The sequence below is a fragment of the Mizuhopecten yessoensis genome, unplaced genomic scaffold, assembly GCF_002113885.1.
Source record: "Mizuhopecten yessoensis strain PY_sf001 unplaced genomic scaffold, ASM211388v2 scaffold10331, whole genome shotgun sequence".
Taxonomy (NCBI): domain Eukaryota; kingdom Metazoa; phylum Mollusca; class Bivalvia; order Pectinida; family Pectinidae; genus Mizuhopecten; species Mizuhopecten yessoensis.
In genome coordinates, this window is record NW_018408493.1 from 934,841 (window position 1) to 960,353 (window position 25,513).

At 34.8% G+C, this 25,513-nt stretch overlaps 1 protein-coding gene across 10 annotated transcripts in view; it reads right to left on the minus strand.

The window, feature by feature from the left end:
- LOC110460202 (neuronal acetylcholine receptor subunit alpha-10-like) overlaps positions 1 to 25,513 on the minus strand; it is a 96,434-nt gene that overhangs the window by 17,265 nt on the left and 53,656 nt on the right. For 3 of the 10 annotated variants that reach the window (XM_021512986.1, XM_021512985.1, XM_021512990.1), the window contains one exon: positions 14,141 to 14,268. The exons of 3 other annotated variants lie outside the window; for them this stretch is intronic. The gene's annotated coding sequence lies outside the window, so the exon portion shown is untranslated. Of the gene's footprint in view, positions 1 to 11,431; positions 11,454 to 14,140; positions 14,335 to 18,168; positions 18,354 to 19,550; positions 19,573 to 25,513 lie in introns of those variants that run through there. 4 more of the 10 variants (XM_021512987.1, XM_021512993.1, XM_021512989.1 and 1 more) reach the window with 4 other exon arrangements.

Here is a 25,513-nt window from a genome sequence, read left to right on the forward strand (position 1 = left end):
AACACGACGCACAGCAGTTGGAGATGTTGTATTTGTCACAAACCCCCAATCGACAATAAAAAGCATGGTTCAGATCTCAACGAGCGACCAGCGGGAACGTAGCATAGAACGTTATTGCCAATTTTCATATTGTGCCAAGAGCTGCACGATAAACTACCTAGCTATTTATTGGAAGTGTTGCTAGAGAGCTAGAGAGGAGATGCTGCCAGATAACATTGCTGACGTGACATAATATATAAAACCAAAAGTTAAAGTAATAAAATGATATAAATAAAAGTGCATGACATGTCTGCAATCTCATTTATTACTTAGAACTTCCGGATATGATTATAACTGAATTGTATACAACTACATGAGCTGTTTATTGTTATAGTTATGTTACATGCAAACTGTGTCCGACTGGTATGTAAAAGATGGAATGATCATGCGAGCAGTTTGCTTCTATATACAAATGTACAGTCAAACCTGGGCTGTTTTAATACCAATACTTGGCAAAAAGAGCAAGAGAGAGAAAAACAAGAATACTGAAATGTCAGCAACAAAACTATGGTAAGATATAAACAAAGAAAGATGTAAATGGAGACCATTGAAAAAGTCCAAGGACAACAAGACCAAGTGTTCGAAAGAATAAACATATTCTACTGATAAACATTCGGACCCACTTTTAATTCTGTAATTGTTTTGCTTATAAGTTGATACAACAAATGAACAATCACTGCATTTATGATAAGTCAATATTACCAGTGGTAGAAAAGGAGGACCTCATTGTCTATCACCAAAATGAGAGACGGAGGTATGCTTATAATATAAAACAATAAATATCGCAGGCGAATAGTATATTTAAAATGACATATGATTGTGTATATTGTATAAAATTATAGTTATTTTGGTGGTTCATTTGTCATATTGATATACATCAACTGAGTGCAGTGAAGCATTCGATTAAAAAAACATGCGTTTTATGCAATTTATATGAATGAATTCAATTAATCACTCTTCAACTAAAAAGTACGTTCCTTTTAAAACTATCTTGACGTTAAATCTAATTTTCATTAAGAACCACACAATGAACGAGTCAAAGAGTTGATGTGGTGTCTTAATTGAGTGTTAAAACATAATAAACTATTTGAGCAAATGAGGAATTGCTTTCTCTTAAGGATCTCTGTTTCACTACACTCTACTTTGTGGTATATTCAGAAACCTCTCCCTAATTTCGTTTCGATATAACTGTAGCACAGTTGGGCTAGGACACTTCTGTTGACCAGGTACCTCAGTCGTCTAGAGCGACAGTATAACTATCTAAGGTCGAAAGTTTCAAATCCTGGTCCAGCTCAACTGACTTTTCACAAAACACTATTGTTGATTATATTTGATTATTTTAATTTTCCTTTTTTCATTAAAGTCCCGCTAGAATTATGTTTTGTTTTCAGAAATAAATTATCAAAGCTATGGTAATGCTAGCAGAAACTGTTTTCAATGTTAAATTACATTAGCTTGTGGTGTAGGGATGATATAAATGCAACTCTTGAACGCTGAATATATGCTATACCTCTTGTAACAGAAACATGATCTTGAATTGAACTTGATGCGTCCATCTGGTTCTGTTTGTGATGGTCCCCTATGTTTCCGAATATGTCGCGAAAGCGATCACTGAATATTAACTTACCCACACCGACTGTCATTGTAGAGATGCAAATTGATGAAGACTATTGACTAGTTCTATGGTCACAATCTTTCTCTGATTGGTAAATATGTTATTTATAGTAACACACCTGCTTCCCCAACATGAGCTGCTAACATGTTACAGTTGATTCGGTATTCGATGGATTGCTCCGAATAATAGGACTTCCGTAAAAGATGTCGACTTCTTCTAGACAAACTTACAGTGAAGGATTTCCAAAGATGCAGATTAATGAAGACAATGGAATGAATTAGATAGTCGCCATCTTCATCTGAATCGGACATATGTTTTTTGTTTAAGTGATATGAAGGTTTATGTTATGCATAACGCTACTTAGTATCTCTTCATGTTTCATTGTCTCTATCCCTGTTCTTGCTTTGTACACCTGACATTATTTTGATTTGATATGAATCTACATGCAAGGTGGCGTCGGTGAAACGGAAAACTCTTACACTTCTGAAACACCTGGTGGTATTTAACTTTATGCCTTTTCTTTCTTTTAATTATATTTTGCCGTTGTTAAGTCGATTGCTAGTTTTAGGTGTATTTTTTGACATTTCGATGTTTTCTTAGTTATTTATAGTTCATTTACAATGTACGTGTCTTTCTAAAGAAAAACACTAAACTTGTCAACATTGTAATGGTTTGATTTGGTTTGGGCTGGTTTTATATTGTTTAACGTCCTATTTAACAGCTAATGTCATTTAAGGACGTGCCTCTATATTTGTTGTGTATGCGTGCCTGCGTGTGTGCCGGAGACGGGGTGTGTAGGCGTAATTGCCTCCTTGTGATAGCGCCGTCATTATAGTGCTACCTCACTGAAATACCAAGCCGGCACAGCATTCTACCAGGTCACATTATACTGACAACGGGTGAACCAGTTGTTGCCAATCCCCTTAAAGCTGAACGTTAAGCAGTGAATAACAACTAACATTGTTAAGGTATTTGGTATGTCCCGGCCTGTGGACAGAACCCATTTCCTTACTCACCTGGGCGAACGTTCAACGTTAAAGACAGAAGCGAGGCATCGCCAAGCGAGGCGCTAGGAATAGGGGTAATAAGAATTAGAAAGTAATATAAAGATCCGAAATTTTGCAATGAGTGCAGAAGATTTATTTTGGTCGCTTAGAGGGCACAAAAGCAAATCCCCAATTTTGCAGAGGGTTTTCACATAAGTAGCCTCTTACAATATAAGCAGTGGGTAACTGCAGGAGTATTCTTTTCTGGATCCCCGACCTGCAGGGGTCTATATTGCAATAGAAATATCGATTCATGCCAAAGTTAAACGAGACTTTATTTGCAATTGGAAGCACACAAATCATCTTCTGTGACATTAATGTTATTTTGTCTTAACCGGAATCGGAAAAAAAATGTTTACAACTTTATCAAAGTGCATGCACTGTATTACCCTTGCCAATCACGAATCTTTTTCCTACAGTTTATGAGGTTTTAATTAGCATCGCACAGAATCGGTTTTTTATGAGCTTCCACGTAGATTGTTCCTTGATAAATAAATGCAGGTTTAAGGCGGTAGTACATGAATAACGCAGTTTCATTTGTGACGTCACAGTCATATACAAATCATGTAGAGGCATCGTAAAACAATTGTTATCATACAAAAACATTACAGACACAGGTGCATACAACTCCATATAGGCGCTACTAAAAGTGTACTGTAGTAGATATTAAGTACAATGTTTAATTTTGAAGGGAGCTTTTATGAATCTGGATTAAGTTGATTGAAATGATAATAAAGATCGCGAAAAGAATCGTCACGGAGTTTGGAATTAAGGTATCCATTATTGTCCTATTGTACGCAATTTTCCTCTATTCTCTCGCCGAAATGACATGCATTCCACCACATGCATACGTTTCTGTCAGTCTCAACAAAGCTCCTTGCGATTCCATAATTGTATTTTTGACTGAATAATCTACAATAGCTAATCTGTATACAATGCGTCTCCACATTTCCAAAAAATAACTTCTAATTCGATTCTTCAGCTCAACATCCTTTAACATTAAGATAAAATATGGGCTAGAAAATTCAGATTTCTCAAACAGTATGATAACAAATAGTTTTTGTTATGGTGCTTCGTTGCCATTCACGGTAAAGCTTTACAAATGTCGGAATATGACATTTAAATAATATTTCACACGCCAGCGGGCCCGCATTCAGGAAACCATTCCCATCCTCAAAATAAGAATACTTTGATCAAAACAACTTTCTTTCAAAATGCTTGCTAAAATCATGCCTTAGACCTTACAGTAAAAAAAGTAGGGACTTGACACTGATGCAGAACTCAGCTATACAATATAACTCTTTTAAACTCTTTCAAAAAAGAAGCGAGAGTTTGAATAATTTATCACAATAATGTGGTTTCAGGTTTGAGTAGAGAATCTGTGTTTTAGCATGAGAACGGTTTCATAAAAATAATCCCATATCTTATGAATCTCCCATTCCATACAGGATACATGTAAGATGAAAGGATATAATGGAGGCACTTTATGGCACTGGTTATTGTACCGAGGTGTCATCTTGACAACGATTCACTGATAGCCCTTCAAAAAGTGTGCTTGTTCGAGGATTTGTGCTCGTTTTCACAAAGTGGTATTTGAAGTCCCTCTCCCAAAACACCGTTCCCTACTTTTTAATAACTTTAAAACGTTTTTAGCTGAAGCATTTTCCTAAAAAATAAGATCCAGAAAAACGATGGACCTTGAAAATAACGCTTTTGAGATTGACAAGATATTACATGTTTTACGGCATTCTTTCAGCTAGGTTTAAATGGCATCTTTTATCTTTAACCTACATACTATAAAACAAAACCTGCTGTTATAATTTGCAACGAGAGAATACAAAAAAAATATCTATATTCCATTTACAAAGGCGACAATATTTGGATACATGTGACACCAAAACAATTTCGAAGTCGTTTATGAAAATATGTTTCATTATAATAGTGTTTGGGATGAACTATCGTGCAATGATCGTTAGTTTCGTATAAAATGTCTGATAATAAATATGGTGGATGTAATGAGAAAAATGTGATTTATTTTAGAAAATGAAATTGTTACGAGAGGCAAAAAGTGGTTAGGAAATATGAGATGTTCCAAACAGTGTTGTTTACGTGAATAGCAGTCGGAGGCATGATCAGACAACATATGTCCCCGAAACACACACGGACAGTAAAGTGACATCATTAACAGTGATGTCCTTGGGTGTATTTTCGTTAAATGGATGATAAAATATTGTTAGGAAACACGGTAAATATGAAACACTTTCGTACGATAAAAAATTAGAAATACAAAGCATTTTCTATAAAAAAAAAACAATTAATAAAAAATCCTGTATGTAGATATCGTAACAAAATAATCTACGACATTAATATAAATCAATTATAACAAACACAATAACGTGTAAATTAACAAATCAAGTATATACACATGTCTTATCAATAATGCAATATGACATAAAAGATATGATATGATAATAGCCAGTGTCCAAAGACCAACTGCCTACCAATACATTGTAAAGAACACCAAAATAATGTTTTCTGATAATAGACCACCTGTCTATATAGACGACTTCGCTCTCTACCTTTATAGAACCTTACACAAAATTTAAAGTGCGTCAGTTCAGATAGCTACAGTTAAGTAATTAGCACACGCTACACTGTTATCGGTCTTAGTGGTATCACAAATAATGTAATTTATTTGATAAGCTTGGTGCATTGTATTCCAGACTCGACTCGATGACTTTGAGCCATCGTGTAGCAATGTGTCTAGAATGATATCTCACCTGCATGCTTGCTCACAGTCGGTGGTGAGTGTCATTTGATTTTTTAAAGAAATATCTCATTAGGACACGTGCACACTGTTTCCTGTTTTTACAGCAAAACCGAAATGAGCGAACACTGTGTAAACTGGACACATCAAAAACCAAAACGACTGTTTAAAGGATACAGCGAACCCTCTGTAAACTGAACACAAGGATATATATATGAATGTGCAAAGTATACAGAAAAACCAGACAAACTAAATACCAATTCCACTGTCTAAAGTATACAGCGGACCCTGTGAAAACCGAACACAGAAAAGGTCATTGTGATTGTACAAAACAGACAGCGACCGATTTGTAAATCGAACAAACAAAGGGTCAACGGTTTTTTCTCTCAAAGTACACAGCGGACCCTGTATTAACCGAACACGCAAAAGGCCAATATGACTTTCCAAAATATACAGTGAAACCTTTGAAAAGCGAGTATTAAAAGGTCAATATGATAGTGCACACAGGGAATTCTTTGTAAACCGAACACACAAAGGTCCAATGTGAATGTAGTAAACAGAATATATCAAGAATCTATACGACTACTCAAAGTTTTTACCAAATCCTTTGTAAAACAGACACATTAAGGACATGTATGACTGCTCGAAGTATACAGCGAACCCTTTGTAAACCGGACACATCAAGCACCAATACAACTGTCCAAATTATACAGCGAACACCTTGTAAATGATAGTGCAACAGGTATGTCAAATGCGCCACATAGTTTGAAAGGGGTTGTCTATTATGGTTAAATTGTAGCAATGTTTCCACGACTTTCGACCAGAAATGACATTTCACCAGATACATGTACGTTTGTGGAGCCTCTCGTGGGTTCGTACGTGTTTTTATTGAATAATCTGCCACAGCAAATCAGCATACAATGCGTCTTCACATTTCCCCAAAGCAGTCTTCACATCCTAATTCTTAGTCCAATATCTCTTTTCATTTTTTCTCTGGTCCTTAGTAGCCATTCTCAGTAAAGCTTATACCAGCATTAGACAATGACATTTAAAGGGTATTTCAAATGTCATCGCATCTTGTCTATCTCGAATTCCATAGTTAGTGGTATACAAGAAAACTGGTGATGTTTTATGCCAATTATTTTTTTCTATTTGTTTCAAGGGTTTCTAATGGTTTTTCACAGAGTCATATTTTATTTCATTTGCTTCCCCCTCGACTTCTGTTTTAATAGCTTTACAAAACGATGACTCCTTTGAGTAACATTATTAATAGATAATATGATGGGCTTTAAAAATAAGAGATTTTGTAAGATTTTATTACATGCGTGATATTTTTACGACACTTCAAGGATCTACTAATGAAACATTAACAAAATCCAAACAAATTCAGGGATTTGTATCTTTAATTTTTTCAAATACATATCCTACAATTTTATTCTTCGAAGTTTTTTCTAAGCAAAACTGAAAACAACTTACATCTACATTATCAATAACTATGGTAACAGCTCAAAAAGGATATATAGGAAACGAAGATACAGCCTACATTGCTTCAGAATTTTAACAATTGAGTGTGCAATGAACAGAATTGCTATAACATCCAGTTTCGTATAAAACGCCTGATAGCACTATGGTGAAATGTAATGCTGACTTGCTATGCTCCGAATGGCTTTCATTAAAAAAATTGCCTTGTGTGGCCAAACGTTATTTAGCTGAAGGCCCTTATGCGGGATAACAATCAATACAACAAGAAGAAGAAAATAGAAATGACAGATGTGAGCTACCCTACGGCATTCCCTACATAATGTAAGACTTGCAATAACATGCATCTTCAGCTCCTTTTTTCCCCGAAGCACACAGGGACAGAAATATGACGTCACAAAATTGATCGTCTAGTGTTATTCCTTTATCGGGATTATATTGAAAAATCAGGAAATTAAAGGAAAAATGACAGACCTCCCGCTTGAAAACCAATTCAGGAAAAAATACTTGTTTTAGTAGCACAGTATAGCAGACGGTTATTACCGACGTGGAACCGGACGCTATGTAGACTCAAATGTCAGTTCTTAATAGACAAATTGTCGGCGACACATAATATTCTTGTAAATGTGGATCAACCAAAACATGTCTAATTTACTTACATAAATAGGACTAAAATGTATATGGTGTAAATACGTTTCAGTATTAGTGATATTCACACACTGTACATGGCGACTTTTTAAATAATTTTATATAATAAATGTTCTAACAGCATATTATGATAAATTCAATAAATCTACGTCTTCCTACAATAAAATCTATCAGAAGAATATCTTTCTAAAATGAACACCTCGTGTTTAACTAGCACATAAGATATGTATTTTTTAATGACATATTGTGTTTAATGTACATAAAGACATCCTATGTGTGTCCCCTTCTTCTTACATTAAGAGAACAGTTTTAATGTAGAAAAAAAAAAGATATCTGACACAAAACCTTGCCTTACAGAATTTTAAATCTTCATGTTTAGCGGGACAAGGTAAAGCGTCCAGGTGATATATAAATATTTCAGTCAAAACATGTTAAAATGTTTATTGTTCTAGTGATATCAAGATGGGAGCACACTTTAACAGACTTGGTGCTCCAGTAACGGGTCAATGGCGTTAACGTTGAACCGACTTGTAGACAAGTGTACGTGTCTGGGCGGTCTATAATGCACCTGTGTGTCTGTTCACGGTCGGTGATAAGTGCCCTTTGATGTCTCGATCTAATGTCGTATCAGGGCAAATGCTAATTGCATCGTCTATTATATAATTATAGACAGATTGTTTTCTTCATAAAAATTGCATCAAGCCATATGATAATCGAACTTACGGAAAATGAACAAAAGCCAAAGAAACAAATTAAACACACAAGACAATGGAACAACATTTTACCTAATGTTGATATGGAATGCCAGCTATCATTCATGTTGGCCCCTAGTATCACCGACGACTTCTCGAAGGACGAGTCAGCTTTATGATGCAATGTGATTCATTTTTGGCTAACTGTTACTACAGGTTTTATGAAAGAGTTAAAGGTACAATTACCTGTATGCGAGTTACATTCTTACCAGTGCGTGTGTGTGTGTTACGTTTACAACCCGAAAAGAAAACCATATAAGTTACATGTCCCAAAGTTTTTGATAGCCACAAAATTACTTTGAATGCCTGCACAGTTCGGTTAAAGTACATATGTTTATTTATCTAATGGTCTGTGAATCGTGGTGAACGCAATTAATTATAATTCTGCTAGCATGTGTATGATGAGAGGTTGCGTGTTACGCGGTGACATCCTGTATGACCCCAAGTATTAAGCCGATACCACGATCATGTACATTACTTAAGTCAATATAAATCGTTCAGATATATACATTTATATACACATAAGTCCTGTCCATGCTCAATGAAACTCGTTTTTAAGGACACCTGTTCCAATGCAGTCAAAACGCTAGAAAATTCAACAATAGTTTTTCAGACATGGAGTAACCTCCCCTTAATCTCGTTTTGGATATAACTGTAGCTGAATCAGGCTAGAGAATTAAAGCTGATAATGTAATTCAACTGATTAGAGAGACTTTATTGTGATCAGAATTCTAGGGTTCGAATACCCAACTCTTAGAAGACTGTCGGTGATGTCTGTATTTTCATTTTCACCCCATGATTTTTCATAAAATTTCGGCAATGTATGTGATTCTAAACTACATGTATAAACCAACAATTATGAAATAAGTTATTTCAACTTCTATTGATCACTCTTGTTGGCCCGGATGTTATCGCGCGGGGGTTCTTACATTGTACTTTGGGAAGAAACCGGAGGATCAGGAGAAAACCCATGTGGCCGGGCAGGTGACCCAATACCTTTTCACGTCCGACCGGGGAATCGAACCCGGACCGCCTTGGTAAAAGGCAAGTGCGCTATCCACCGCACCACCGGACCACCCAAAACATATTGAGTTTTATAATCCCAAAAAATATTGGTCATTTTTCTGGTTTCATTACACACCCGATGATAAGCTGATGATGAGCCCATATTATGCAGAAATCAAATTGAATTTGATATTTAATTACATTATAAATCGATTAAAGTTTAATGTACTGAATGATTGTCAAGTAACAAACAAATCTTAGATAGATATTGAGTTCAGTAATGATATTTTGAGATTCTAAAAATAAATACATGTAAAAACATTTATTTGTATAAAAAAAAAATGATGCAGCCACTGCAATTTAAGATCAACTTGCTTGCATGCACAGGTATGTTATGTCATACCTTTAGATTGAGTCAAGCTGAGTTAAATTACTTGGCACAACATAATTCAAATTAATCACAAATAATATCTCTTTAAATATATATGCAATAAAATGACGGCGGCTTAATGAATAAGTTTAATTGTTTCGTGTATGTATTTAAACTCAAAAACCCTTTATCAGTCGAAACACCTCGTCTTTTGTCAGTGATCACAACACGAACGTCTCGGGGTGTATTTTTAGGGAACTGTTAAAGAAATAATTGTATCATTATGTATGTCTGATGAGTTTCAAGGATAAATAAGTACCAGTGTAACATTTGTTTCGATTAAGCGGTAAAACGTGACCTGTGTCATAAAGTGGTCTTGCGATAATTGAGCTGATGTCGCAAAAATGTCCCCGCGACGTCGTTAGAGCAATTAAATGAACGAGCATATTTATTTTATCTGAAATGAGGATTGTCAGGTGCAACATGATCAGTCACATACACGATTAAATCACCTTCAAATAGAATATTTATTCCTAAAGCTGTTTCCCTCCTTTTTTGTTATTGTTTGAAAGGAAAGGAAATTGGTTATTGCATATTTCAGACTCGCATAATTATTGTTTTTTAAACATTTCAATTTGCCCCATCCTTGTTAAAGTTTTATTCCACTAAGCCCAAATCTGAAAGGTGCACGAAACTTTTAAACAGGCCTGGGACTGTTGTGTACTAGATATTTACATGGTCAAACAAGGTGTCTAACTTGTCATATTTTTACATGTAATTGTGATGTAGAAATCGTATACAGGGTTTTCTACAGAAATGCAGGAGACAAAATTGAACAGAGTTGCACTCAGGAGAGGTCTGATATAGGCGTAGCCTTTCGTTCAATCCTATTCATTTACCATCTTTAATCAAGTTTGTTGAAATGAAATGAGATAAAAACGGAATTGAAATAAAAAAAAAAATCATCCTAAAAAACACTTATGATTCATCCAGTAGCAAAGGTATCGTAAAACAATTCATTTAATTTTCGGACCACATTCTAAAATTACGGTTTGTTGAGCAAGGTACATGTAATTGGTCCTGACCAAGTACAGTAATAGAGATGTTAAGACCTTGTGTATTGTCTCTTTTGATTGTAATTTGTCATTTGAATTTCAAGTCGATTTCGTTTCAGACATGTCATGATGGTAAATGGAAAGCTCTTTTTTAGTTTCACTTTTAATTGTGACGTTGTGATAAGTAAAAATTGACAAGGTTCCATACTTATTTTCAAAATGCAAACGCTAGGAAATTATTGAATGCAAGTATTTGCATTAAAATTAATAAAGTATTCCATGTGTGATGAAATGAAATCAATTTGACAATTTCCTTTTAGTTTCCGAAATGTCGCTCAAATAAGAATTCCAACTCGCTTGATAAATTGCATATGAAGCGGAAACATCACTCAAAATGCTAAAAGTGTCGTTTTTTTTACTCACGAAAGTTTTACTGTTAAGAACAATGCTTAAATACAAGTATTATGTGCAATAAAAACACTATTTGTGGTAAATATTTTGCAAGCTCTAATCACAAGGGGGCGGGGGGACGTTGGCTTTTACATAATTTCCATGACTCAGAGCCTTCAGGGACAATGTCCGTAGCCTGCTGCTTCAACGTATTGTCGACGTTCTACATTCATTATTTATATTTCCATATATGTATGTACATTACCGGTTTTAAGCCCATATTCAAGTATTGATTGTAACTTCCGAGCGTCTCCAGACAGTCCTGTAACACAGTATTTATGTGATATGTTATCGTTACGTCACAGCTGCTTAGAAATAATCTGTTTTGCTATTTTTATGATGGTAAATTTTAGGAACAACATACTAAGCTTACTCGTCATTCGCCAATAAAGTAACTACAGTGCCTAGAACTAAGGAAATGGTTTGGTAAGTGTATGATGTAAGAATACAGCTAAGGTTTCATGTAGAGTTGGGTTTGCCTCTTATACAATACACTGGTAAATGTTCGCAGCATTTTAATTTTGTCCTTTTTCCGTGATAGAGGAAACTCTATGTTTCTAGAAAAGTATTAGCTTCAGGCCCCATGATCATGAAACGATCTTAAGTCTTCAGTTGACTTCAGTTTGGATTTAGCCAATCACAAATAACGTCATGAAAATTGACGTCATACGTGATTGGCTAAGTAAACATTTAGGTATAATATTGTTTCATGATCCCGTGGCCGGGTTTTGTTTAGTGAACTTTCGACAAAATCTTTCCAAATTTGTAATTATCATTCCGCAATACAAACATGTTTCGAGGAATACATTATCAGGAAAGTAAATATATTGCTTATTATGTAACCCTGGTAAATACTAGGTGCAATATACCGCTCGGCTATAGAGATCTTCTCTTTAGCTTGATCGGTTGAGCGTTAGACTAGTAAGCCAGAGGTCCCGGGTTCGATCCCATGCGGAGGTAGTGATTCATATTTAATTAATCATGCGCTCTGTTACAATTATATTTGGCATTTTACACTATAAAAAACTGGATTCAAAAAATGGGATGCGCAATCTGTTGTTAAAGATGACGAAATATCATTAGTGTGTGTTTTGGAAATCAGCGAAAGGAACCCATGAATAATTGTCTAGCTTCTGAAAGCCAGATGCTTTCGTTAGCTTACTCCGAATACCTACAAACGACGTACACACCATCTAACTGGCAGTCTTCTTAAATTGGTTCTATTTGGTATACGTACAGCATTGACTATTGAGACTGCATTTCGTGTTGAAATAACATATCTATCTACTATGAAAGTAACTTCTCTCTTCAGACAAGAATTTTCCTTTGAAATGTTATGTTCCTCTATGTCAAACAAAATCAAGATGCCTTCATGTTCTATGTACATGGCCAAGATGTAAATTCCTCAAGGTCAGGTTTGTTAAGGACAAGAATAAATATAAATAAGGTTTGCTGGTCTCCCTTTTAGAAGAAAACCACACTTTCGTAGCTGGTTTTTTTTTACGCATTCCGACTATATAAACTGACCATAGTGACAAATTATTACGCACACACGTTTCTGCAATGAATTTTAATAACGCAAATATATTCTATAAACCGTACATATTACACTTCTTGAACCACTCATTTTGTGAGATAATGTAATATGTTATTGTATAGTTAATGCTTAACGCCACGTCAACGAAAAGAGGACACATAGAGCCAATAGGTTAACAATTGATCATTAAAACGATGTCTTAAAATTAAATTAAATATTTATTTTATTTACCTTTACCACTATATTGTTTGCTATATCTTTATAATATGAACAACATGCATATCAATAACAAAACCCTAACGGAAAACAAGCAAATTATATAAATCCATCGCATGAAACCATTCCATGAAAAGACAAACCTGGCACATTTTGTTGTAAAATTGTAAACAATTAATACTTTAAATTAAAACAAACAGCAATTATATGATTGTTTTCCTTTTTGAATACAAAATACATCGTTATTGATCGTGGTTTTCCTGATATCAGTTGTTTACAAAAAAGAAGAAGAAGAAACGTGAGCACAGGTTGTTTGTGTTTCAAGATAGAATCGGCTAATTAAGCATTCAGAATAAAATGCCATGGTATTACATATCAAAACCAGACAGGATGATATAGGTACGTGTTTGAAGTGCCATAATCAAATTTAACTAAGTTTCACCCATTAGCGAAACACGAGGAAACATTTTTCTTGCTCTTCTTAAACTCCCTAGACGCTGGGAACGTCTATTAGAATATTTATTGAAGGAAATATAAGAAAATTGACCAATTTTGCAAATTATTTGATTAAATCAAAGGTACATTGCGTGGTCGTAAGATATGAACTATCATTAAGAATTATATATAAAATAAATCAATTTAAACATTTCAAATATCATTTTAAAACTGTCCGTTTTAAGGTCGTTAATTATTGAACATTTTATGATATACCCATATTGATGTGTTATATTAAACATATGTACTGTATATCTTTACGACTTCTTAAAACAATATGTTTAACAGAGTATCAACTTTAAGAAATTCAACTGATACATTTTTCATACTCGTACTCCACAGCGATAATGTACTAACCATTAAGGTATTTTTTTTTCTATATTGCAAGCTCCATTTCTTTTTAAGTGATCATAATTGGACAAACGAAATAGGAACTTCATTATTCGGTACGAATTTTTAATGTTTTGATAATATATGACGTTAAAAAATGCTTTTATAACAGCAAACATCATCAGTTAGCCATGCATGAAATTTTGATATCAAAAATTCTTTTAAAACATACTAAGCATAATATCAAGGACATTTACAACATTTGATGTGTGGTAATATCAACTCATGTCAGTTTTGGAAGGCTTAGTTATGACGGAGAATTAAAAGTGTACTTACCACCATTAATGTGCACGAAGGGCATCCTAACAGTATTCATATCGATGAGAGGTTATCACAATAAACAGGAAATATTAAGTATCGTAGATCCAGGCAGAAGTCTGTATAGGCGTTCCACGCTATGCTCCCTAAAATAACACGTGTATACCATATAACCTCATTATAAGACATGTACACACACCTTGTACATTTAATGTCTGATGACGAAATGCTATAAAAAGGGTTTAAATGAAAGATTTATAAAGTGTTAAGCCGTGAAGCCGCAGAACAATACACTTATCAGCAAGAATTAATCAGATTACACATGCCATTTTGTAACAATAACAGAAACAGGTGCAAATTGCATGAGGGTATTCTGATTGCACTGAATGTGTCAAATAAGCATGATGTATTTGTTATGTAATCCGGGTCCGTGATGAAAATCTTTCCTTGGGTGTCTAAGACAAGCCCGATGGTTTTCATTGCAATACGTTACATGGAGATACGTTGAGGTTAACCTTGTGCTTCCTTTATGATAAACATTTATATTACGTGACAATGCGTAGACAGTTTATCATAAATATCAGGGAACGGCCTTTAGACCACGATAAAAAATGCCAGAGTACGCCAACGTAATATCAAAATCATGCAAAAAACACGAAACAAGCTATCTTGCAATGCACATAAACTCATCAATGTAGCAAGAACGCCCGTTTGTTGTGCATTAATTTTCAACATGATAAATAAAAAGAGTTTAAAAAGCTTGTCCTATATCTCAAAATGATATATTACTTGAATAAAAACAGAAAATCGAAAAAACAACACTAGCAATCGTTATTATGAGATAGTGAACAATGAAGTAAAGTAAGTTAGAGTGGAACTGCGAAGAGGGGGAGGGGGGTGGGGGTGTTGGAAATCATGAAAACCTATTCGCTGTTTATATTTGATATTTGAAAGTATGGACTAATAATAGTTATAAATTGTAGATAAACATTAATGTAGTGGTCAGTCTTTGTCATATCGTCAATGGTTAATCCCTGCCGAAGGAGATTTTCTACCCGGTCGAGCCTTGTGAAGAAAATATTGGCACGTCGTTTCGTTTGGTTAAGCCTCCTTTTCACAGCTACGGTCATATAAAGACGTGCCTCCATGTGAAGTGCTTGTGTGTATGTCTTCCGGAGGCGGTATGTTGGTGTATTTGCTTTCTTGCAATAGCGCCGATAAGATGTCAACTTTTGAGTGATACTGAACCACCTTAAAATACCATGCCGACGGCACCCAGCACAGCACTCCATCCACATTATACTGACAACGGGTTAACCACTTGGTGCAATTAGCTTAAATGCAGGTATTAACAACTACCATTTTTAGGGACGTTGGTGTGTACCAGCCTTGGGACAGAACCCATTGGCTCCCCCCACCAGGGCTGACGGTCAACAATAAAACCAAATGTGAAACATTGCCAAGGAAAGCACTAGGAAACAAAAAACGGTTGTAAGGAATATTTATTATGTTCATTTTTGCGTCCCAAAGTAGAGGGTACAGAGACGAATCCCTAACATTGTACAGGAGTACCCACATTAGTTGCCCCATACACCATGCTGTGGTTAAGAACAGGTATTTTGTTAATTCTCCGGCTTCATTCGGCGGGTTGTCATAATGCCAGACAATAAAGAAAACAAAGTCATCAAAATCGTGACGGAAGATTGTAAATAAGCGTCGTATGATTGAAGCATTTCGGCAGGAAGAGTCGCAATGCGTATTTTATCAAGGGATATAAACACGAGGATAGCTGAGGTGGCACGTGGGGGTTAGACACAAAAAGTATGTTTGACTGATCCTGACATTGACAGAAGAGCGCTACACAGCGCTCCGTGAGTACAATCATAGGCGATAGTGGTATCGACAGTTTCATTACAGAGCTGGCATTCTCATAAAGACGCCTGTAAACTTTGTACACGCTTAAAAGTAGGTTGAGCGATTTTGCATACAATCCTCTAGTATTGTTAGAAATACTTCCTAACCGACAGCTGATAAAGCCACACAACCTAGGAACTATTAATATTAAAGGCTTTAGAGTAAATAGCACTTATTGCACATGACATCATCCGTAGCATATTTCGATTTAGAGCATTAAATAATTGAAATGTGCATGAGTGTAATCAATGAAAGCATTCGGTTTAATGATATTTCAAATATGTCATCAGGATTTTTATCAAATCTTAATATGTATCTCATTTTTCTTTTGTGAAATGAACTCTAGTGAAAAGAGTAAATGTGTCTGTATTTTCATCATTAGAAGAATAACGTTAACTTAAATAAAGTCCGCATACCGTATTTCAGCTAATAAATACCACGGGCTTTTAGATATAAGAGTAAATTATAACGTGTTTTTTAAAATAAAAAAACTTGGCGTTCAGTAGAATTTCTTCACAATTCGACATTTGCTTTGTAAAATTTTCGAAATTTAAAGGATATAAACTCAGTTACTCCAGACGATATGTAAACGAATTGTGTGTATTTCCATGGAAACCATTAAAAAAGAAATGTAACATCATAACAAATAGCCCCGCTCCCAGATGAAAAATATATACAAGAGGGATAAAAATGTATTACAAACGTACTTCCCCTATTTACTGATAATGTGTGTCACATTTCGTGATATATCCGTCACAAATGTAAGTAGAAGTACGTCAGACAATAAACAAAAATTGTCGAAATCATAATTAAATAGCAAATTCATAACTATTTAAGTCTTGTCATCCAATTTTTAAAATATATTCGTCAAGAAGGTATAGGCGGCAATTCTTTGAATTGAAATTAATCTTAAATGAAACATAACCCCAAACAAACCGCAAACCCACTTAAGTATTCCTTATATTTTTGTTTTTAAACCAATCGAAAATATTAGAATTGTTGCGTCAGACAAACAAAAGTCCCCATACGGAAGGATACACGGATGAACACGCTGATCACTACAAATGTTGATTGTAGATAAGATCGCACAGCACAACCGGTGAAGTATTTATGTGTGACTTTTTTATGACAAGTACGATATTTCTCCCACATCTGCTGTAAGTTTCCTCTCTCCCCACTCAATTCATAAATCTTCTATGAGTTGGTAAACATTTTTGGTTACTCACTAGTCGGTAACACCCTTGACGTGATTTCATTAGTCATCTTTGATTTAGAACATCAGGTAACAATGCTTTTCGACGTCATTTTACATTGTTTCCCCTTTCGGAAACACACATGATGTATTTTCCAAGGGGAAAATATGTTTTTTCAGAAAAAATACGAACGTTAAGGGAGAAACAGGTCCCATAACTCGTGATGATTAGTTATCACGTTTATCTAACTCCTGTTAGTTGATTTTCAAATTGTAAAATGTATTCGGTAAAGCTCGTGTCTTTATACAATTTGAAGATTAACTCGAGTTTGATAAACATGATAACCAAACATCATTCGTCGGGGAACCTGTATGTATTACGTCATCTTCCTCAGACAAATGACCGGTAAAGAGTATGTACACTAAGATTATTGGTTTAATGAATGTTTCAGTCTACATTTATTACCTGTCATAGATACGTCACCCATAAACATTTCACTGATTGTACTATATGAACCTTAATGTAATCTATACTTACCGACACGAGGAAAGTATCTTAAAATACCAATTAACTGCGAATATCGTATGTGCATGTACAATGTACCTATCCAATTCGTTCACCTTAACGGAACATGTAAATCACCTTAACCACTAATGTGAGCATATAGAGAAACATTATCTGGAGAATGCCTGTATACTTACAACTTAAGGCTATGGTATCATAACACATATCAAGAAGGAATGCGAATGTATGTTTACAAATATACGTTTCAAAGCTAACACAACATTTTAACAAGAAGTGCAAGTTGATAAGAGGCTGCACTAGTAATGGATACATATTTAAGCAAGAGATACTTTGTATGTTTATAAATGTGTTTCAAAGCTACCAAAGTCTTCCACAAGTGGTTGAAGTATTTTCGAATCTTTGTAAACAACCTACCTGCAGGCAGTCATGTAGACGATTGGAAAGTATTCCGTTACCTATTATACGCGAGTTACTTTGATTTTATCGTAGGTTTACAAAGTATGTTTGTTTGAACCATTTCTTCGTAAGTGGAGCCGCTGACCAGGAAAAGATAAAGTGGGAAATATCAGCTACACGGGATTAACACACAACTACATGGACGAAGAATTATGTATCCTATTGAAACGAACTGCATGCTAGTACTTTAATGTGTACATGATTGGTGCCCCGTGCAACCCCTGTCGATTGTGCCGCCAATATAACTCTTTGGTAAGCCTTGGTTGTCAGACTGATGTGACAGAGAGAGATATCATATTGCCTTGTCAAAGTTATTCCGATTCACTGTACTGGGATTTAAAATTTGCCCCCATCTTCAGAGACATTGTTGACTTTGACCTTCCATTTTTAATATGCTATCAGATGACAAATTTGTGACTAAAATTATATTAATATGTTCAGTAAATATTTGTGGAAAGGCATAATTAACAACTTGTTTTTGCATAAACGAAGTAAGATCTGAACACGGCTTACTAGCACACATATTTGAATAAATCAAATGTCGTATTACAGACCATAGTTCAAATCATATAGAACACAATTACTTCTACAATATTAATTTCTGGTGGTAGATCGAGGTAAATGTATATACAACATTTGATATAGCGCCCTATCTACATGTAGCTAACATAAGCCATTCTAAAGCGCGTTACAGTACATAGATATACAATTAATGCAATTACCATATACTGTACATCAAGCAATACAATTTTGAGAAATTCGTAGGAGCTGCCTTATCAGGCGCTTACTACTAGTCATATGCCCCTGGCTAATATCTCCCTATGAGTGTATGCCTGCATGTGTGCTGTAAATATATTGTGTAAAATTATAATTTCACGTTTGAAGTAAGAGTAAGGTGTCTAAAATGATGCTACTACCCAGTGAAGAGAACGTAGCAAAAGTCCTTCAAATCTCAATATAAAGGCATTTATAGGGATCACAGCACAGTAGATATATCAATTTTTTCATAACATTGAAAAACGCAGCCTTAGGAAACTCCCTCATGAGTCGAATAGACAGATATACAATTAACATGTCTCTGTCTTAACTTGGAAATCTTTAAACGCACGTTATAACCAGGAGATAATCTAAATAGGTTTGATATACAAAGTAACGGGAACACTTTCCCCGATAGACACTATCTCCATTATAACGGGACCGAAACGTGTACTTAAAAGTTAAATGAAATCTGACACGCACTCAAGCATATAGCTGCATTGCCCTGTGTGACCTCTAATAGCAAAGGTTTCAAATAAACCAATATCGTAACACATACAGAAAAAATAAATTTTGTACGTTACTGTTAATTTGGCTACCAATAATCCGGATGTCCAGGCACTGCTACAGCGGACCAATAATCAGAACGTGCTTTTAAGGAGTCTTGATAATCCAGTGACCATTTATACGGATGTCCCACAATCTATCCATTGTTTATAGAAATAAACTCGTTAATTATCAAATTATTAATAAGCTGGATTCCCTAGTGACCAGTCAGTGATTGTAGAGACTCCCGTTTATCCAGCCACCACTGATTCGGATGTCTAAATATCCAACTAGTGCTTTTAAAGGGAGAGAATCCCCATAATCCGCCACCTAATAATCCGGTTGCGTATAATCGAGCCAGTGTCTATCAGGAAACAGTCTCTTTAATCCGACCACCAATAGCTGATTGAATAACAATCCAGAAGGATCTTATAGGGACAAAGTTTCGTTGTATAATCACCTCTAGTCAGGACATCCCACTTCCATGTAGATTTCCATTTTCCCTTTAAAAAGTGACCTAGTAATTTTTCATTTTTTTAAATTGTTTTGTTACTTGAAAATCCTTGTGCATTTCTACAAATGTGGATTGAATAACGAGACCTGATTCTCCATACAGAATGAAACACGTTACAATTCAACACTTGACACGATACAAAACTCCAACCATATTTTTCGTTAGGGTATCATCGATGTTAATTAACGTATAGAAACGTACAGATTCCTTACTTTTATATTCTGATATGCTGGTGTCGGGACATCGTTATATAACTAATTATCCATGTCCAAATATTCTATTAATGCAATGTATACGAAACCTGTTAATTCGAAACAAATCATTAATGCATGTTATATAAGATATTGGACAAATTTCAGGACATCAAAGAATAAATACCTTGTATCAAAGGGAGCGAAAGGATGTTATAACAGAACATTCAATCCTCTTGGCTTTCAGGCAATGTGAATACGCTATAGCTAGGAAGCATGTGATGCTAATTATAACAAATGTATGATATATATGAAAGTATATGCTTCACACATAATGGAGGGAGTCATAATGAGCAATTAGCATACACAAACTGCTAACCAGATGTTCTCCTCTGCCCTTGTTTACATGTTTGTCTTTGACGATCACTGCCAGATACACCTTAAAATGGATAAAGTGACTCTGTGTGTGTGATGTTGGAGGAAACAGAGACTGTGTGGTAAGTTTGGGTCGCCACGCCTCATTGAGAATATTCTCCAAATGTTTTCTATGATGAGCAACACTTTTGCCAGGTATTGGTTTTACCAAGACATATATTTTGTTCTACCTATATTCTGTTAAATGTTTACTTACAACTCCTTTTTGTAACAACTCCTGTTTTTCACCTGTGTGTCTATTTTATTCTATTTTGATAGTTACACAATTCAAAATATATATTGATCAATAAAAGAGGCATATCAAAACAACTGGTATTGTATTGACAATTAGGAAAAGAATATTTCTTTTTAACACAACCAATACAATTTAATTTATTGTCAACTATGTGTCGATTTCATTCTTTTTTTTTATCGTAAAACATAATTTTACAATACATGTATACTGATAAGTAAAAAGGACATCTTGTAGCATCACCTTTTTGTCTACGTACGCGTTGACGTTATAAGTCATAAAATTTCTACAAGATCTAATTACTCTATATACAAACATTTTTTCTTCTTAATGAGCTGCATTAATGTTTGTCCCTTTGGTATATAGCAAGGGGAGCACTGTACCAAATACATGCATCCTACATGGAGTAAACATGCTAAATGTTAAAAGTGAATTTCAACATTTTAGAATTGAACCAAAGCCAATGCGAACGACGGGGTGACAACATAACCCCGTGCTCTTTGAAAAGGCGAGCTAAAGTGAAGTAAATATTAAAAGATCATTATATCGTTGAATATATGCATTATTTGAAGGCAACATCATTGCCAGCACAAGGTGATACATGTCCAACATGTCGGCCAGTCTACTAGGAGTAAGTTTCGTTTCGTATGAATTAGAATTAACTTTTTGTGATCGGATATAAACATGTCCTGTCGTTATGAATATTGCATGAGCAAAATGAAATTGACAGCCTTTGTCACATATTACATTAAGTCGATTAACATACGTAAGTAAATAAAAATGAAATGTATTATTGTCAATTGTTGTTACGCAGCCATTCACATAAAAGCAAATTTAAATAATACAGTAATAAAGCCATAATTAATTGAGCGTATGAAACGTCGAAACGTCCTAACTTCGACCATTTTTATGGCTATAACCACAAGAAAATACCGCAATTCAACAAAGCGTTATGCAAATTAACCTCAGGAAAACTACGACAAACAATAAATAAAAGAACAATCAACATGGAAACCCCTTTCAAAAGTACAAGGAGAATACGTGACCAGGTGTTCTAAAAGGGTAGGCGTTTTCTGTTACATCGATGACACCGACCATATAAATATCGGTCAAGTCCAAGTAATGTTACGTCCGCATAGCAGGAACTGGGGGAGTACCAAGGTAGCAGGTCATTGGAACTAATAAGTATTGATAAATGGACAAGACGATCACCTGGCACAAATTCTCAAAGAAGAAAAAAACACGAAAACGAAACAAAAAATAAGCACAAAAACTTTGACCGAGGCGTCAGTTAAAAAAAATGTGATTTCTAGTAAATTTCTAAATAACATTTTGAATGTGAACTACTTTCATTGGTAAAGAAAAATCATTAACTACAATTCAAGAGAATAAGAATATACATTATAATACAGCAACTGATTTATATATTGGACAAGGGAGAGCAGGTAAGCAAGGAAAGGAAAAACAGTGATAAAATGGCACAAACAGATCACTTTGGGTTTAATCCGTGTTCCCGAAAGCGCATAGAAGAAAACAAAACTATTTTCCGTGGCATTCTATATGTATTGCCTCTAAACTATCATGCATCGTTCTAATGACCCAAAACTATCAGGGGTCCACAGTTAAATAAGATTAACATCTAAGTTACATGCATGTTCCGTAGCCATGCGCATGTTTTTGTGTGTCTGCAATGTACAAAAGTCAATCCATTCCGTGGTTTGAATACAACTCATTTCTAAAACCAAGCATGCATGTACGTCTGGTGAAGATCGAAAATGCAAGATGTGCAATGGTAAAAACAGAATATGCACGCTTCATTATTTCCTTACTGTGTGTGTTTTTTACGGTGCACAGATGTTTCGTTTTTCCTAAAATTAGACGTTTACATGAACATTTGAACCACGTGTCATACAAATTGGTCATTTGTCTTCAACAGACATCTGATGTAGACAACCACTGATACAAAACAGTTGCATTTTACATACCAAGGCAAGCATGCTCAGATTGTTGGATAACAAAACGAAATGTATCTACTTAACGACTGTCTTAACTTTATACACTTTCCATATCACGATAAAAAAATCACGTATTTAACAGGTGGACTCTCATATATACATATTTTTTGGTCGATAGTTGTATTTAATGCGCTATAGGATTACACACATGCTTGTAAACTTTGTTTTTAAAATTATATTGTCGAAACTGTTCAAGTTGCTCTCTATATATCAGGGAATATTATAAAATATTCATTGAGAAATATAAATGTTATTAATGTCAAACTTAAAATATTCAGACCCCGGGACACATGTTCGTATAATCTGATAACAATATAACATTGATTATTTTGTTTGTTATCACGTACATGCATTAGTATATTGTAAATGATTTCCATTCTTATACGTGTATTAATTTCCCACCTGTTGAATGATGTGCCCTCGTCAAGTGTGATACTTATGTCTAATTTAATACATTTAGTATGATGAATCACATGTATGCCGTGGTCTTATGTAATCTCGGACATCTGCAGACACTGGCTTCATAAGAACTCAGCTGTTGCGATGATGCAGATCATCGAATAATCGACAAACCCTGCGGAGAAATACATTTAACAGAACAAAAATACTGTACCATATTTCATGTAAAATGTAAATAAACTTGGTGATAAGAACATTGCATTTTTTTTTTTGTTAATTTTCTTTCCCTCAACTCCTCGCATGTACAAACAGTATCATCATTGATCCTAAACTTTCTCTTGATGGCCCGCTGCAATAAATAAAATCCTTTAAACGTTTGCTTGGTGTATCTCTATTGGGTGATAATATGCTGCAATCACCTGGTTAACATAAGGCATATTTGTGGTAAAAGAACAAAATTCAGACACAGGGATTTCTATCTTTTTGCTTTACCATAGCTCAAAAAAAAGGAACAACTAAAATATAAATGAATTATATTATACTGATGTAATGTACTGGAGGTTATAAAACGACAATGGTTTATTTAGTTTTGTAGTAAGTTAGTGGTAAACATCGTTCAGACTCACAGAGATTCCTATCTTCCTTTATCATGTGTCAGTCACCGGAACAAATCACAATAATTAATAATTTCCAGTATTTGTCCTCCTTATTTATTATTTGCTTAAATAAACTTTATTAAATTGACGTACAGTACCGGTAGAAATAAAACGGTCGGGAGGTATTTATTTTTGTGGTCAGTTAGTGGTAAACATTCAGACACAGAAAGTCTTTCCTTTAATATCAGCTACAACAGCAAAAACCAATAATTCAAACGAATCAAATCGTTTAAATAAATGTTATATAACCGAAGTCATGTACTGAAGGATACACAATTATATTAGTTTATTTACTGCTGTGGTCAGTTGAAACCGTATTTTGTTAATATTTTGTCTATTTTATGTCAATGCGTAATCGCTTAGGGCGACTAATGCAGTTTCCTCCATAATCAAATTCTTTTAACTGTACTCTCATATCGCGAACACAGAGCAGACTTTAACTGATCTACTGCACTGTCGCATTTGTTCTCACATGAGATCAACATGACCAGGCTTGGTTTGATTTGTTGTGGTGTACGTCCTATTTACAGCTATGCTCATTTAAAGACGTGCCATGTTTGGTGGTGGAGGAAAACCGGAGTTCCCTGAGAGAAAACACCGACCTACGGTCAGTACCTGGCGTCTGCTCGACTTTGCCCTCGAACCCGCGACCCAGTGGTGGAAGGCTAGTGATAGCAGAATGGCAGACGCCTTTACCACTTGGCCACCTCGGCCTAGCCTACATGATGGGGTTAGCTTTTATATTCTAGAGTTTTTCGTGTAACGTTATAACTAGGGAACACTAGGTCGAAAGTATATGATGTAGTGATATAAGTTTAGCTGCTATGAGGTATGATTACAAACGAGGATCAGCAATAAGTCATGTTTAAAAAAGTGACAGTAATTAAATAATTTAGAAATGCTGAAAGCCATAGTAGAATGTATTTACACATTAGCGTCGACACAGACGTTGTTTTTTCGTTTGGATTTGTTTTTGCCACCGTTAAGCATACTTTTTTATTCTATTTGCAACATAAGTTACATTGTATAAGCATAACCTACATAACTAAAATAGCAGCGTACAATTTTCGTAAAAGCAAAAATGGGCACACAATTTATTAAGGTATTTACGTCATAACAATAACTTGAATTCTCCATATGTGTATTATGTCATCAATTTTGTTGTTGATTTTGCAGGTAAACAGATAAATGTTTACATTACTGATTTACTATAGATAAAACAATGTATTTATCAATTTAATCAACACAAAACAAACTGTCGTTTATTTATTACAAATCAGTTATCTCAAACGTAAACTTGTATACAACTATCACTACAAACACGATTCCCGTACAATCTTATCCAATCAGATTACTTAACGAAATGACTGTATCTTACATCAACAATACTTTATCTGGTCTGATCACTTGCCAGGTAAATATCTTGTCGTCTTGAATTAGAAATTATTTGATGTGTCAGAGGAAAACAAGATCAATATTTATAAAAAAAAAAGTCCGTATGGTATATTATATAACAGACATATGTATAATGTTGATCTGTATAATACAGAATAAGTGAT